Source organism: Protopterus annectens, chromosome 6.part0 (assembly GCF_019279795.1).
Source record: "Protopterus annectens isolate FY-2018-M chromosome 6.part0, PAN1.0, whole genome shotgun sequence".
Lineage (NCBI taxonomy): Eukaryota > Metazoa > Chordata > Ceratodontiformes > Protopteridae > Protopterus > Protopterus annectens.
The window spans coordinates 1,582,959,247-1,582,971,638 of NC_056737.1; the positions used below are offsets into that span (position 1 = coordinate 1,582,959,247).

Here is a 12,392-nt window from a genome sequence, read left to right on the forward strand (position 1 = left end):
CCTATGTTGAGCAGCTTATAAACAAAGGTATGGCATCTAAGTCCAAGGAAGTCCTTGCTCCACTGTATCTGACATTGATCAGGCCTATCATTGAGGACAATGTGCCCTTTGGTATGTACCTAACCAGGCATATCCAACAATTGGAATGTCCGTAGAGGTTCCTCACTAAAAGAATGCAGGGCTTAAGTAAAATGTCCTGTGCACACTGCTTCAATGCTCTTTTTTTTTTCCTGTATTCTGTCTCTTACAGGCTTTTGAGGGGAGATCTATGCCTGACATACAGGGCATTGACAGGCCCCACTCCGATGGACCTCTGCATATCCGCAAAACAAACAGCACCAATGTGAAGTTGTTCAATCTCGCTGTTCATTCTTCACTGGGTTCAGAGCTGATCCTCTGCTCTGACACGGCTGACTAGCAAGCTCAACGTTCTCCAGTAGCTCGAGACCCAACCCCTTATCCCACAATGCACTGCTGGAATTACCTCAGATCTAGTTTGCCGTGGCACAGATCTCTTGGTTTCCAGCGTTGCGCGAGACTTTATTAGGAATTTCCAACTTTCAGCAAGTTATATTTTTCAATTTCTTATACATCTTTAATTCATTTTTAATACTAGATATTACTAGTTAGTAGTTTTCTGTGTTCAACCCCCTTTCCTCAGTAAAATCTTTCTTTGCCTTCGGCCCTTTGGCCTTAGGATCTCTTTCTATAGTTGTTAGTCAGTGTTCCCTTTTTGGGACTCTTGTTATTGGATTACTTAATCCTGTTTATATTGATATAGTTGTCCCTTTTGGGCTGTGTGTGTTTTGTGTGAGTTAGTTATTTAAGATTTCTAAAATAGCTCATAGTGTGTTCCATTTAGTGGAAATTGTAAAATGTTTGAAGAAAAAGATAAACACCCATAAGTCTGGGTTTAAGAAATGCTCAGACTGTGGACAGAAAATGTCCGTCACGGATGCCCATGTGCAGTGCGTTTACTGTTTGGGTGAGGTGCACCTGCAAGAATCATGCAGTAATCTGTCACTCCTTTTCCACCAGAGTGCTAGCAGAAAGGAAGTGGAAGTTAATTGATAGGGGTATTATCAAACAGACTTTTTTTCTGAGGCATTGTCTGACCAGGATGGGACCAGAAAATCATCCAAATCTTCCTCTGAATCTTGGTCTAAAAAAGGAAAAAAGGTCAAAGTGTGGTGACTTCGGCTCCACTGCCTTCAGAACAGGCTGTCTGTTCTTTTCAGAACCGGGACACTGCTCTGGAACCGGTTGCCGAAAAACCTCCATCCATACTGCTCCAATCGGCTCCATCCGTTTACTCTTCCAGGTCCTCTGTCTGCCTTTCTGATCTGGATATGGACCGGCTGGTTCAGAAACTCTTAAAGGCACCAGGCCTAGCTAAATTGCTGTCGGCTCAGACCCAACTGTTGGAGCATAAGACCACTACTCTTGAATTGTCTACTCCTCCGAGCCATACCGGATCTTCAGAGCCGGAGGAGGCCAGCCTGATAATTGTGGATCCCTTAGAGCTGACACCTGCTCCAGTGTCGTCTGCTCCATCTGCTTGGATGTTCTTGGCGCTGACCAGGGACTCTAGGAGCAGACGCTCTCTGGTCAGGTCCGGGGAGGGTAGCCGCACCGACTTGTCGGTGCCGACTCTTCCTCTCGGGGTCTTGGCTCGGGTGAGCTCGGCTCCTACCTCGGGCTCGGAGCCCACGGCTTCGGTGCGGGAGGAGATCATGACTCCTTCTCAACGGAGCCAAGCTGCATTCGAAGCCATGAGGCGAGTGTGGTCTCCTAAGACTTCCTCATCTCAAGGTCTAGCCTCTTCTTTCCCTAAAGTGCCTGTGTCAGTTGCTGTCTCCTCTGGTCATCCCAAGTGTAGTGACCCTGAGCCTCAGGTAGCCCCACAGGGCTCTCCCTGCTCTTCTGAGACCTCTCCAGAAGTTCCTCCTGAAGAGATTCCCAGGATGAGATTATGCAAGAGGAGGCATTTGGACCCCCCCCCCCCCAGGAGTCTCTCACATCGGACACTGACTTGGATGAATCCGAAGGATCCCCTAGATCCCCCTCTGAGGACATCTCCTTTGCGGAGATTCTTGAAATTCTTAGGCAGAGGTGTGATTGGCAGTCCAAGAGGCCCTACTGAGGATGAGTCGGTTCTCCTGAAGGCGTTCGGGTCTCAACCTTCCACCTCTTGGGCATCTCTGCCCTATGATGAGCTTATGGATCTGGTCTCTCATAGGGCATGGGAGTCACCAGAATCTATGGGACCCGTTCCTAGGAGGCCTAATAAGTTTATTTCTGCCCCTGTGGATAAGTCCTTTTTGACCAAGGGAAGTCCCTGTTGATGCCATCGTGGTGGCGGCAGCCACCAAAAAGGAAATGTCAGACTTCCTCGTCTATCCATCCTCCCTCCTAATAGAGAATCTAAGATCATGGATAGATATGGGAAACGCATGTTCAGTTCAGCGACTTTCTCGCTCAGATCACTGAACTACTTGACACATTTTACCAGACTGCAGAGAGATCTCCTTAAGGAGTTGGGAGATGCTCTTCAGGGTGCTGTAGCTACATGTGTATCCGACAAGATTGCCACTCAGCTCTCTACCTGCAATTCAATAGTCAACTTGTCCATGTGTCTCTTATCTTATGCAGCTGATGGTTCGAGTAGAGCCGCAGGTACATTAATTGCTCTACGTAGGCATGCCTGGATGCGACTCTGTTCCTTCACGGAACCCTTAAAGTCTTCCTTTACTAATACCCCATTTGATGGCTCATCATTGGGCAAGAAGGAGACTTTGACCAGGTGTGAGCAAGAAGGAAAGACTCTGCCATCTGAGTCCGTTTTTCCACCCTCACTCGACTCTTTCCTAAAGGTCAGAGGGGAGAAAAGATGTGGTTCCGGAAAGCCCAAGGAGCCTTTCAAGACGCATGTGGAGAGCCCCCCTCCAGAGGCAGAGGAGGGGGTTTCAGTGGAAGACTCCGCCCTCGCAGCAGAGGGGGTCCGCAACACCAGGGTGACAGATCATTTCTCTGGTCAGTCCTACCTGCGCTCCTGAAGGGAGGCTCTGCTGTCCTACTCTGGAGGCAGTCTGGGGGTCGCTTATTGTACCCAGAAGCCTGGCTAAATAATAGATGACAGTTGGGTACAGAATATGATTTCTAGAGGGTATTTCATACCGTTCTCCACCCAGCCCCTTCCCGTCAAAAAAATCCCGGATGGTCTACCCAGTCACACGGGACAAGCAGCAATAGAGGTACGCCGATTGCTAGAAAGAGTCATCCAGCCAGTCCCGGCAGACCAGACAGGATTCGGAACTCACTTAAGAATCTGTTTGGGTCCAAAGAAAACGGGGGTCTGGAGACCCATTTTGGATCTCTGAAGACTCATCCAATTTGTGAGAAAAGAGAAGTTCTGAATGGTCATGCTACAGTCCATACTCCCGTTTCTAGGGAAGGACAATTGGATGTGTTCGATCGATCCCAGATGCGTACTACCACATAAAGATGGCCAGGTTATCCAGAAATCACCTGCGTTTCCGGCTGGGAGCCAATCATTATCAATTCCGAGCTCTGCCCTTTGGACTCACTCCAGCCCCCAGAGTGTTCAAGTGCATGGCAGTAGTCACGGCTCACCTGAGGCATCTAGGATTCCAGGTGTTTCTGTATTTGGATGATTGGCTCCTTACCTCCACCACCGGGCATCAACTTCAAACGAGAGAGGCTACTTTGACACTCTGCGATCGGCTAGGCATTACAGTCAACTTCGAAAAGTCTGCCTTGTTGCCTTCGCAGCATATCTGTTTTATAGGGACAGAATTAGACACGTCAACCACCACTCTTCGTCTTCCACCAGAAAGAATTTGTATTCTTCGCCAACAACATCATGTCCCTGATATCAAAGAACAGAGCACCAGCTGCAGAGGTATTGAAAGTTCTAGGATTGATGGTGGCAGCTATTTTAGCAATCCCGTTAGCAAGGATGCATATGAGAATCCTTCAATGTCTTCTATTCATGCAATGGTCTTACCAAGAACTTCCAGTGAGTCACATGATCCTGATAACGAATTCCTGCAAGAATGATCTTTAGTGGTGGTTGACGTCTCCATGTCACAATAGGACGTCCCTTCATGCCCCCCCCCTCCAGTTGCCACTGTAACCACGGGTGCTTCCCTGATATGGTAGGGGGTGGCTTTTTCAGGGAAAGACTGCCCAAGGCAAATGGACAGATCAAGAATCACATCTGCATATCAATGTCCTGGAGATGAGAGCAGTACTTCTAGCATTGCAATACTTTCAGGACGCTCTTCCTCTAGGGACAATTGCAATACAGACGGACAACATGTCAGTGGTCTGGTACCTGAACAAGCAAGGCGGGACAAAGTCCTATCTTCTTTGCCAAGAAGCCCTCGGAGTATGGCAGTGGGCAGTGTCATCCCAGCACTCTGTTAGCAACGCACATCCCTGGCAAATCCAACGTCATAGCGGACAGACTGAGCAGAGCAATTTTATTGCCCCACGAATCGTCCCTCAAACAAGAGATTGCGGATAGGATTTTCTGCAAATGGGGCTAGCCTTCCTGCGACCTGTTCGCCAGTCACATCAGCAACAAATGCAGAAGCCATTTTGCCCCGATTCCCACGCCAGTTCACTCCCCGAGGGATGCTCTTGCCCACGATTGGCCCCTGGGTCTCCTCTACGCATTTCCACCAATTCCCCTGACACCCAGATTCTTACAGAAAGCAAAGTCGCTGGGACAAACTATCATCCTTATAGCCTCTCATTGGCCTCTGCAGATTTGGTTTCCGTTTCTTTACCATCACATTCTGGAAGATCCATGGATCCTGGACCTGGTTCCGGACTTGAGACATCCATCAGGAGATATTCATCCATCCTTGCAGACACTGAAGCTAACCGCTTGGCTGCTCCAATTCTCTGCATAGCCAGGCTCTATAATCTTTCCCATGACACTAGTCAAATTTTGTTGGGTTCCCATAAACCTTCCACTAGAAAATTGTATCGTAGTAAGTGGAAGAGATTTTCCATTTGGGCTTCTTCCCACAACATTGATCCTTACCAAGCGCCATTGTCTTCTATCTTACAATTCTTGACAGAAATCTTCCAACAAAGGAGCAGCGGCTGCTATGGTGCAAGTGCAATTAGCTGCTATATCTAATTTCCATCTAGGAATTGATGGATTGAATATTATGGCTCACCAATTGTCTAAGGCTTTTCTTAAAGGTTCTTTTCACATGAGGCCTCCAGTGAAGATACCTTATTCCCCCTAGAATTTTTATTTTGTTATCTTGGGTCATTCTTCTTCCTTTTGAGCCTGCATCCTCTTGTGAACTAAAAATCTGAAGTAGTTAACTAACCTGTGGGTATCTGATCCGACCTCTGATCCGAGCCGGCAGCTTTCCAAGCTAAAGATCCGAGCTCTCTGCTCCTCCCCTTACCCATAATACCCTGCTGCCTTTCTCCAGTCCTCTGTTGCCGCAGCTTCTGAAGCATTAGGGACGAGCTCTTAGCGTTTTAAGTGAGGAATTTAGGTGTATTTTTCTTAGATATAAATAGTTTTTTTTTTCGGTGTGTTTGTGTATAGAAACCATAGTTTAGTTGAACCGTGTTTTTGTTATATGTTGTGGTAAATTTGTATTTTTTTCCCTTCCCCTTACTGTGTGTCAGGGCGTGTGCTTGTGTGTGATGGCCGAGGGCCCTAAGGCCATTTTTTCAAAATGTGCTGAGTGTGGTCATAAGCTTTCCCCAGCAGATGGCCACACTCTCATTCTTTGCCTGGGGGTAGACCACTTAACATCGGGCTGCCAGATTTGTGCAGCCTTTAACCCCCGGGCTCTGAGGGCCAGGAGAAACAAGCTAATCCTGGCGGGACTCATGCCCCCAGATTCTTCTTCCTGCTCTCCCTCAGTGGTGCCAGTTGCGACTGTCCAACCTTCAGCTCCCCCTCTCCTGGCCAGGACTCAACCTCCCGCTGTTTCCCAGGGAGAGGGGGACTCTTCCAGTAAAGAGAAAGAGACATAGAGAGAAGGAGAGGGATAGACACAAGAGCCATTAGCGGCGGGCCGAATCAGTTCCTTCGTCTCCGCCAGCTAAATTGACTTGTTTCCCTGTGAGGGTTTCCTGGTCTTCCCCCTCTTGGCTCCGTTCTCCACACTTCTCTCCGGAGCCGGAGGAGGAGACCCGGTCACCTTCGAGGTCGTCTAGGCGGCCTTCCCGTCCTGCCTCGATGACTTCTTCCAAGTCTACCAGGAGTCTGTCCAACGCAGATATGGACCAGATGATGCGTCGATTCCTGCAGGCCCAGATGCAGATGGGAGTGCTCCTGCCTTCCCCCACCTCCGGGAGGGAGCTTGGCCCCTTTCTTTGCACCCATTGCTCCTTCTCCGATCCACTATCGGGTTTTGGAGCCATTGGATCCGAGTAGTCTCAGAGCCGAGGAGTCGGCGCCGATAGTAGTTGCTACTTCGCCGGCCTTACCCTTGAGTTTATTGGGTCATCTTTCGGATCCGAACTCTCGGGGCTGAGAGCCCAACTTCGGATACGCAGGGGTGGGTGTGTCTTCGGCTCAGTTGCTGTCGGAGCACACTTCCCTTTCGGGTCCGATTGCGTCGGCTCCGACACCGGTCCTCACATCGGAGCCGAGGGGACTACTCTCGGAGCCAGGGGAGAGTGGTTCACCTTTGGCCTTTGATGTGGTGGAGAGGGTGCTATCTAGGAGTTCGAAGTCCCCGGTCCGTACTACGGATCCTCCCTTCACTCCCTCGCATATGGGCCTGTCTTCCATCGTCCGGCCCCAGGGACAGCCTGTGTCTGCACCCCAGTTGGTTCCCATAGAGGAACAGGACCCTGTTGGTGAGCCCTCCTCGGACAGCCCCGCCGAGGAGGTCCCTCACAAACGAAAGTGTAAGAGGAGACACTTGGGACTCCCCCAAGTCCCTCACGGAGGACACTGACTTGGAAGGGGAAGGTTCCCCCAGGTCCCCCCCCAGAGGATGTCTCATTTGGAGACGTAATGGAGATGCGCATAAGAGGGGGGTGGTCAGCCCAGAAACCTTCCTCGGATGAGTCTGTGTTTCTGGAGGCATTTGCAGGCCCGTCTACCTCTTGGGTGCCCCCCCCTGCCGACCCCCTGGTAGACTTGATTATTACCAGGGCTTGGAAGGAGCCAGACACTGTGGAGCCAATCCCTAGGAGACCGGATAAAATTCTTAGTCCCCCTTCTGACAAACCGGCGTGGAATAAAGGTTCCCCGGTAGATGCCATGGTAGTGGCGGCTGCCACCAAGAAGGAACTGGCACAAAGAAAGTTCCTCGGTCCATCCTCCTGATAAGGAATCTCGGACGATGGACTGTATTGGAAAGCGGATGTTTGCTTCAGCCACCTTTTCTATAAGGGCGCTGAATTATCTGGCACACGCATTTAGGCTTCAGCGGGATTTGATAAAGGAATACGCTGGGTTTCCCCTGGAGTCCATGGCGGCCGAGGACAAACGGACCTTCTCTGCTCGCATGGCCACTCTAAAGTCAATATCAAACACTTCTATGCGGCTTCTCTCCCATGCCACGGAGGGGGCGGCTAGGGCCAGCAGAGTTGGGGTCGCCTTGCGACGCCATGCCTGGCTCCGTCTTTGCGACTTTGTGGAACCCTTCAAGCTGTCCTTTGCGAACGCTCCCTTTGACAATTCTACGCTATTTGGCAGAACCGTCCACGGCACGCTACTCCAGAGCGAAAGACAGAAAGACACTGTCTGCCGTCGGAATCCGCTTCTCCGCTCATCAAAGGTCCTTCTCAAGGAACCAGAGAGGACAAAAGATGTGGTTCCGGAAGTCTTAGCAGTCCCATCCCGCTCCGGACCCTTCATCCTTCAGAGGCAGAGGAGGACAAGGTGGACGCCGGCCCAGAGGCAGAGGGGGGCCGAAGAATTTTGGGTGGAGAGAACCCTTCTCTGACCGACCCGTGCAGCAGCCCTGAGGGGTTGCCCGATTGTCCCTCTCTGGAGGCAGTCGGGGGGGGGGGGGCGTTTTTCGGAGCATCTAGCAAGTTGAGTCCATTACTACAGATCGCTGCGTGCTCCGAATAATATCCAGAAGTTACTCTATCCCCTTCCTGAATCTTCCCCCACTAACTAAGCGCCTGCCCGATGTTCCACCCAATCAGAGGGAAGCTGCAGCTTCAGAAATACGGAAGTTACTAGAAAAAATGGCCATCCAGCATGTCCCCCCAGAGTAATCCGGGTTGGGCAATTACTACAGGTTCTTTTTGGTGCCAAAAACGACTGGGGACTTGAGGCCATTTCTCGACCTGTCTAGTTTGAAACTGTTCATTGCCAAAGAGAAATTGTGGATGGTCACTCTGCAATCTATTCTCCCCCTCCTGCAGGAGAACGACTGGATGTGCTCCATAGACCTCAAGGATGCGTACTACCACATTCTCATGGACAGACGATCCAGAAGGTTTCTCCGCTTTCGGCTAGGGGCCAGTCATTATCAGTTCAGGGTTCTTCCGTTCGGCCTCACCACAGCCCCCAGGGTATTCACCAAGGTCATGGCAGTTGTGGCAACCCACCTGAGACTTCAGGGAATTTAGGTCTTCCCGTACCTAGACGATTGGCTCCTCAACACCCCCACCGGGCATCTACTCTGTTCTGCCAGGAATTTTTCTTTACTCTTGGCCAATCATCTAGGCATTGCCATAAATTTCAGGAAGTCGTCTCTTCATCCTGTTCAAGTTCTGGATTTTATAGGGGCCAGGATAAAAGCGCTTCAGTCCAGGGCCTTTCTGACAACGGACAGGTTACGCACCTTGTCACTCCACGTAATAGTGCTTCTACAGTCCCCAGCCCCACCCGCAGAATTAGTCCTGAGAGCCTTAGGATCCATGGTGGCAGTCATCAGCCTTTCACCTCTTGCTCAGTTACACACGAGTCCTTCAATGGACCCTTCAGGTCCAATGATCCCTCCTCCTTCACCCATTGGATTCACCGATTCCCCTAAACAGTGTTTGCAGAAACTCCCTTGTTTGGTGGCTCCATTCCCGAGAGCTCCGAGAAGGGAGACCGTTCGTAATGCCTCAGCCCCAAACCAAGCTGACCATGGACGCTTCTCGCCTCGGGTGGGGGGGGGGGGGCATTGCATGGGCAGAACCGTCAAAGGCATGTGGACCCCTGTAGAGACCGTTCTGCATATCAGTGTTCTGGAGACGAGGGTGGTGCTTTTAGCGTTGTAGGCCCTTCAGGACCTTCTTCCTCCGGGGACTATTGCAATTCAGACCAGACAACATGGCGGTAGTCTGGTACATTAACAAACAGGGAGGAACCAGGTCTTTACCCTCTTTGTCGAGAGGCTGTGAGAGTTTGGGAATGGGCTATTACCACCAACCACTTTCTGATAAAGCACATTCCGGGTTGGTCCAACATCCTAGCAGACAAACTGAGTCGTTCTATCCTCACACCAATACTAGTGGTCTCTAAACCCCTTGGTAGCGAAATAGATCTTCCTCAGATGGGGGTCAGCCTTGCTGCGATCTCTTAGTGTCTCCTTCAAAAGCAAAATGCAGCAAGTTTTTCGCTCTAATTCCCCCACCGGGGGAGAGTCCCAGAGACTCTCTGGTTCATGCTTGGCTGCCCAGTCTTCTTTATGCTTATCCTCCTCTTCTGCTAATGACGAAATTTCGGCAGAAAGCTCATCGGTTGGGGAGCAAAATAATCCTCATAGCCCCATTCTGGCCTCGCCAGATCTGGTTCCCGTACCTGCAGTCTCGCATCATAGCTCCTCCTTGGGTCTTAGATCACATTCTGGATCTGATCCCTCATCCTTCGGGATTGCAAACTCCAAACCTGGACGACCTCAAGCTCACAGCTTGGTTGATCCAGTTCCACTAATGGCTAGGACTCACGGTATCTCATCTTCAGTAAAATATATTCTGGTAGCGGCGCATAAACTTTCTACCAGGAAGATCTACAAGAGTAAATGGAAGCGTTTTTCCATCTGGGCCAAACATAGGAATTTGGACCCTTTTACAGCTCCCGTTCCAACAGTTCTTGAATTTCTGTCCCAAATTCTTCACCAAGGGGCCAGTGCTTCTACTGTTAAGGTTCAGATGGCTGCGATTCTCATTTCCAAATCTGGGACAACCTTGGTACCTTAGCTTCTGCTAAGATATGCAAGACCTTTTTGAAAGGCACCTTCCTGTTAAGACCTCCGGTCAAGAATGTGGTTCCCCATGGGACTTAACCTTAGTTCTTCAGGCTCTAACGGGTCCGCCCTTTGAACCTGCTGCTTCCGTCAATTTAAAATTCTTATCATGGAAAACTGCCTTTCTGGTTGCAATTACCTCAGCTAGAAGATTCAAGCCCTTTGTACAAAACCCCTGTACCTGGTCTTCCATAAGGACAGAGTTTCTCTCGGGAACTAATCCTTCATTCTTGCCTAAGGTAGCCTCCGAGACCAATATCAATCAAACCATTAATTTGCCTGTCTTCTTCCCCAACTTTCAGAACAAAGGGGAATACAGACTGCACTTGTTGGATGTGCATAGACAATTGCGATTTTATTTGCACAGGACAGCTGCTTCTCGCAGATCGGAGCAGATTTTCGTGTCCTTTGCTAAGCCCGTCCTTAGGCAAGCCTATTACAAAAGTTACCTTAGCTAGATGGATATCCCACTGCATCTTACACGCGTGTACAGCTTCCGGTCAGCCAGAACCCTTGAGGGTTCATGCTCACTCTACCCGTTCTATGGCTACTTCTGCAGCATTTTTGTCAACGGTTCCTTTAGATGACATCTGTTCAGCGGCTACTTGGGCCTCTTCTCATACCTTTTTTTCTCATTACAAGCTGGATCTGATATCCAGAGGTAGGGCAGCCTTTGGCTTCGCAGTGCTCTGGAATATCCTTCCCTGAGGACCTCCCAGGCTTTTGGTAGCTGGGGACTCTGTCCCACAGGTTGCTGATCAAATGAAGTTAACTACTTCAGATAAAGAAGTTATGTACTCACCATAACGTTCCATCTGAGTAGGTAACTTCATTTGTCAGCAGCCAAACCCCCTCCTTCCCCCTAGCCTGTTTCATGGTCATATTCATGACGGAATGTTTTTTCCTTCTGTCACGCATCAGGATAGCGTTTCTCTTTCGAGTATGTTTGACTGTTGTTGGTAGATAATATGGCAAACTCGATCTGAGGACTGGAGGGAGGTAGGGTGTTATGGGTAAGGGGGAGGAGCTGAGAGCTCGGATCTTTAGCTTGGAAAGCTGCCGGCTCTGATCCGGTACCCACAGGTTGCTGACAAATGAAGTTACCTACTCCGATGGAATGTTATGGTGAGTACATAACTTCTTTTTTCTGTCATGGAAAACTATCTTCTTAGTAGCCATCACTTCAGCCAGAGTGTCAGAGCTTCAAGCCCCCTTATATGGTCTTTCATGCTGATAAGAGTATCTCTCAGGACAAATCCATCCTTTTTGCCTAAAGTATGTTCTGAGATTAACATTAATCAAGTCATTGAGTTGCCTGTTATCATACCAACAAATTGGAATATATGTTGCACAAACTTTATGTTCATAGACAACATAGATTTTATTTGGACAGAACAAAAGACATTAGGAAATCAGATCAGCTTTGTGTCTCTTCCTGAGGCCAGGAAAGGTAAGCCAGTTGCTAAAACAACCCTGTCTAAGTGGCTGTCTGATTGTATCACCTACACATATTCTTGTCATGACATGCCCTTGTCTAGTAAGGTAAAGGCTCATTCAACCAGAGCAGATGTTCTTCGTGTTTCACTGTTGCAGTCACTACATTTGGGTAATCTGCTGGCAGGTTGCCCTCAGTTGGCCTGAATCCCAAAGTCTTGGGTCCTGTGTCGGTTGCTGTCTTCTCTTCCATGACGTCAGGTCGTCAGGGGTATAAAACATGCAGCCGACGCCATTTTCTTTAGTCTTTCTTGCCGCACGGTGCCTGAAGCAGAAGCATTTCACAAGTGCCAGTTGGCAGACTACTGAAATATTTGAGTTTGAGTTTCAGAACCGAAGTCTTCACTAAGCTAGGGAAACTTTTTTTCTTGCTTTTTACCGATGTCAGAAAAAGTTAATGATTGTATTACTTGTGGGATGCAAATACCTCATAAGGATTTACATTTATACTGTATTCCTTGCCTAGGCCCTGATCACAATGTACCTGGCTGTCTATTTTGTGCTAGATTTAGCCAACGCACTATTAAGCATCGGTATGTTTTTGCATCAAAGTATTTTGGAAACAGATTTAACTACCCAGAAATATCGTCTGATAGCAATCCGCCTACCGGAGTACATAAAAAACGCAAAGAAAAGGACAGAGGCAGTCTAGATCCAAAACAGACTACGAAGCTTCTCCTAAGCCAGCTG

At 49.2% G+C, this 12,392-nt stretch overlaps 1 protein-coding gene across 1 annotated transcript in view; it reads left to right on the plus strand.

Annotated features, from left to right (window-relative positions):
- UBR7 (ubiquitin protein ligase E3 component n-recognin 7) overlaps positions 1 to 12,392 on the plus strand; it is a 410,797-nt gene that overhangs the window by 215,026 nt on the left and 183,379 nt on the right. The gene's annotated exons all lie outside the window — the stretch shown is intronic.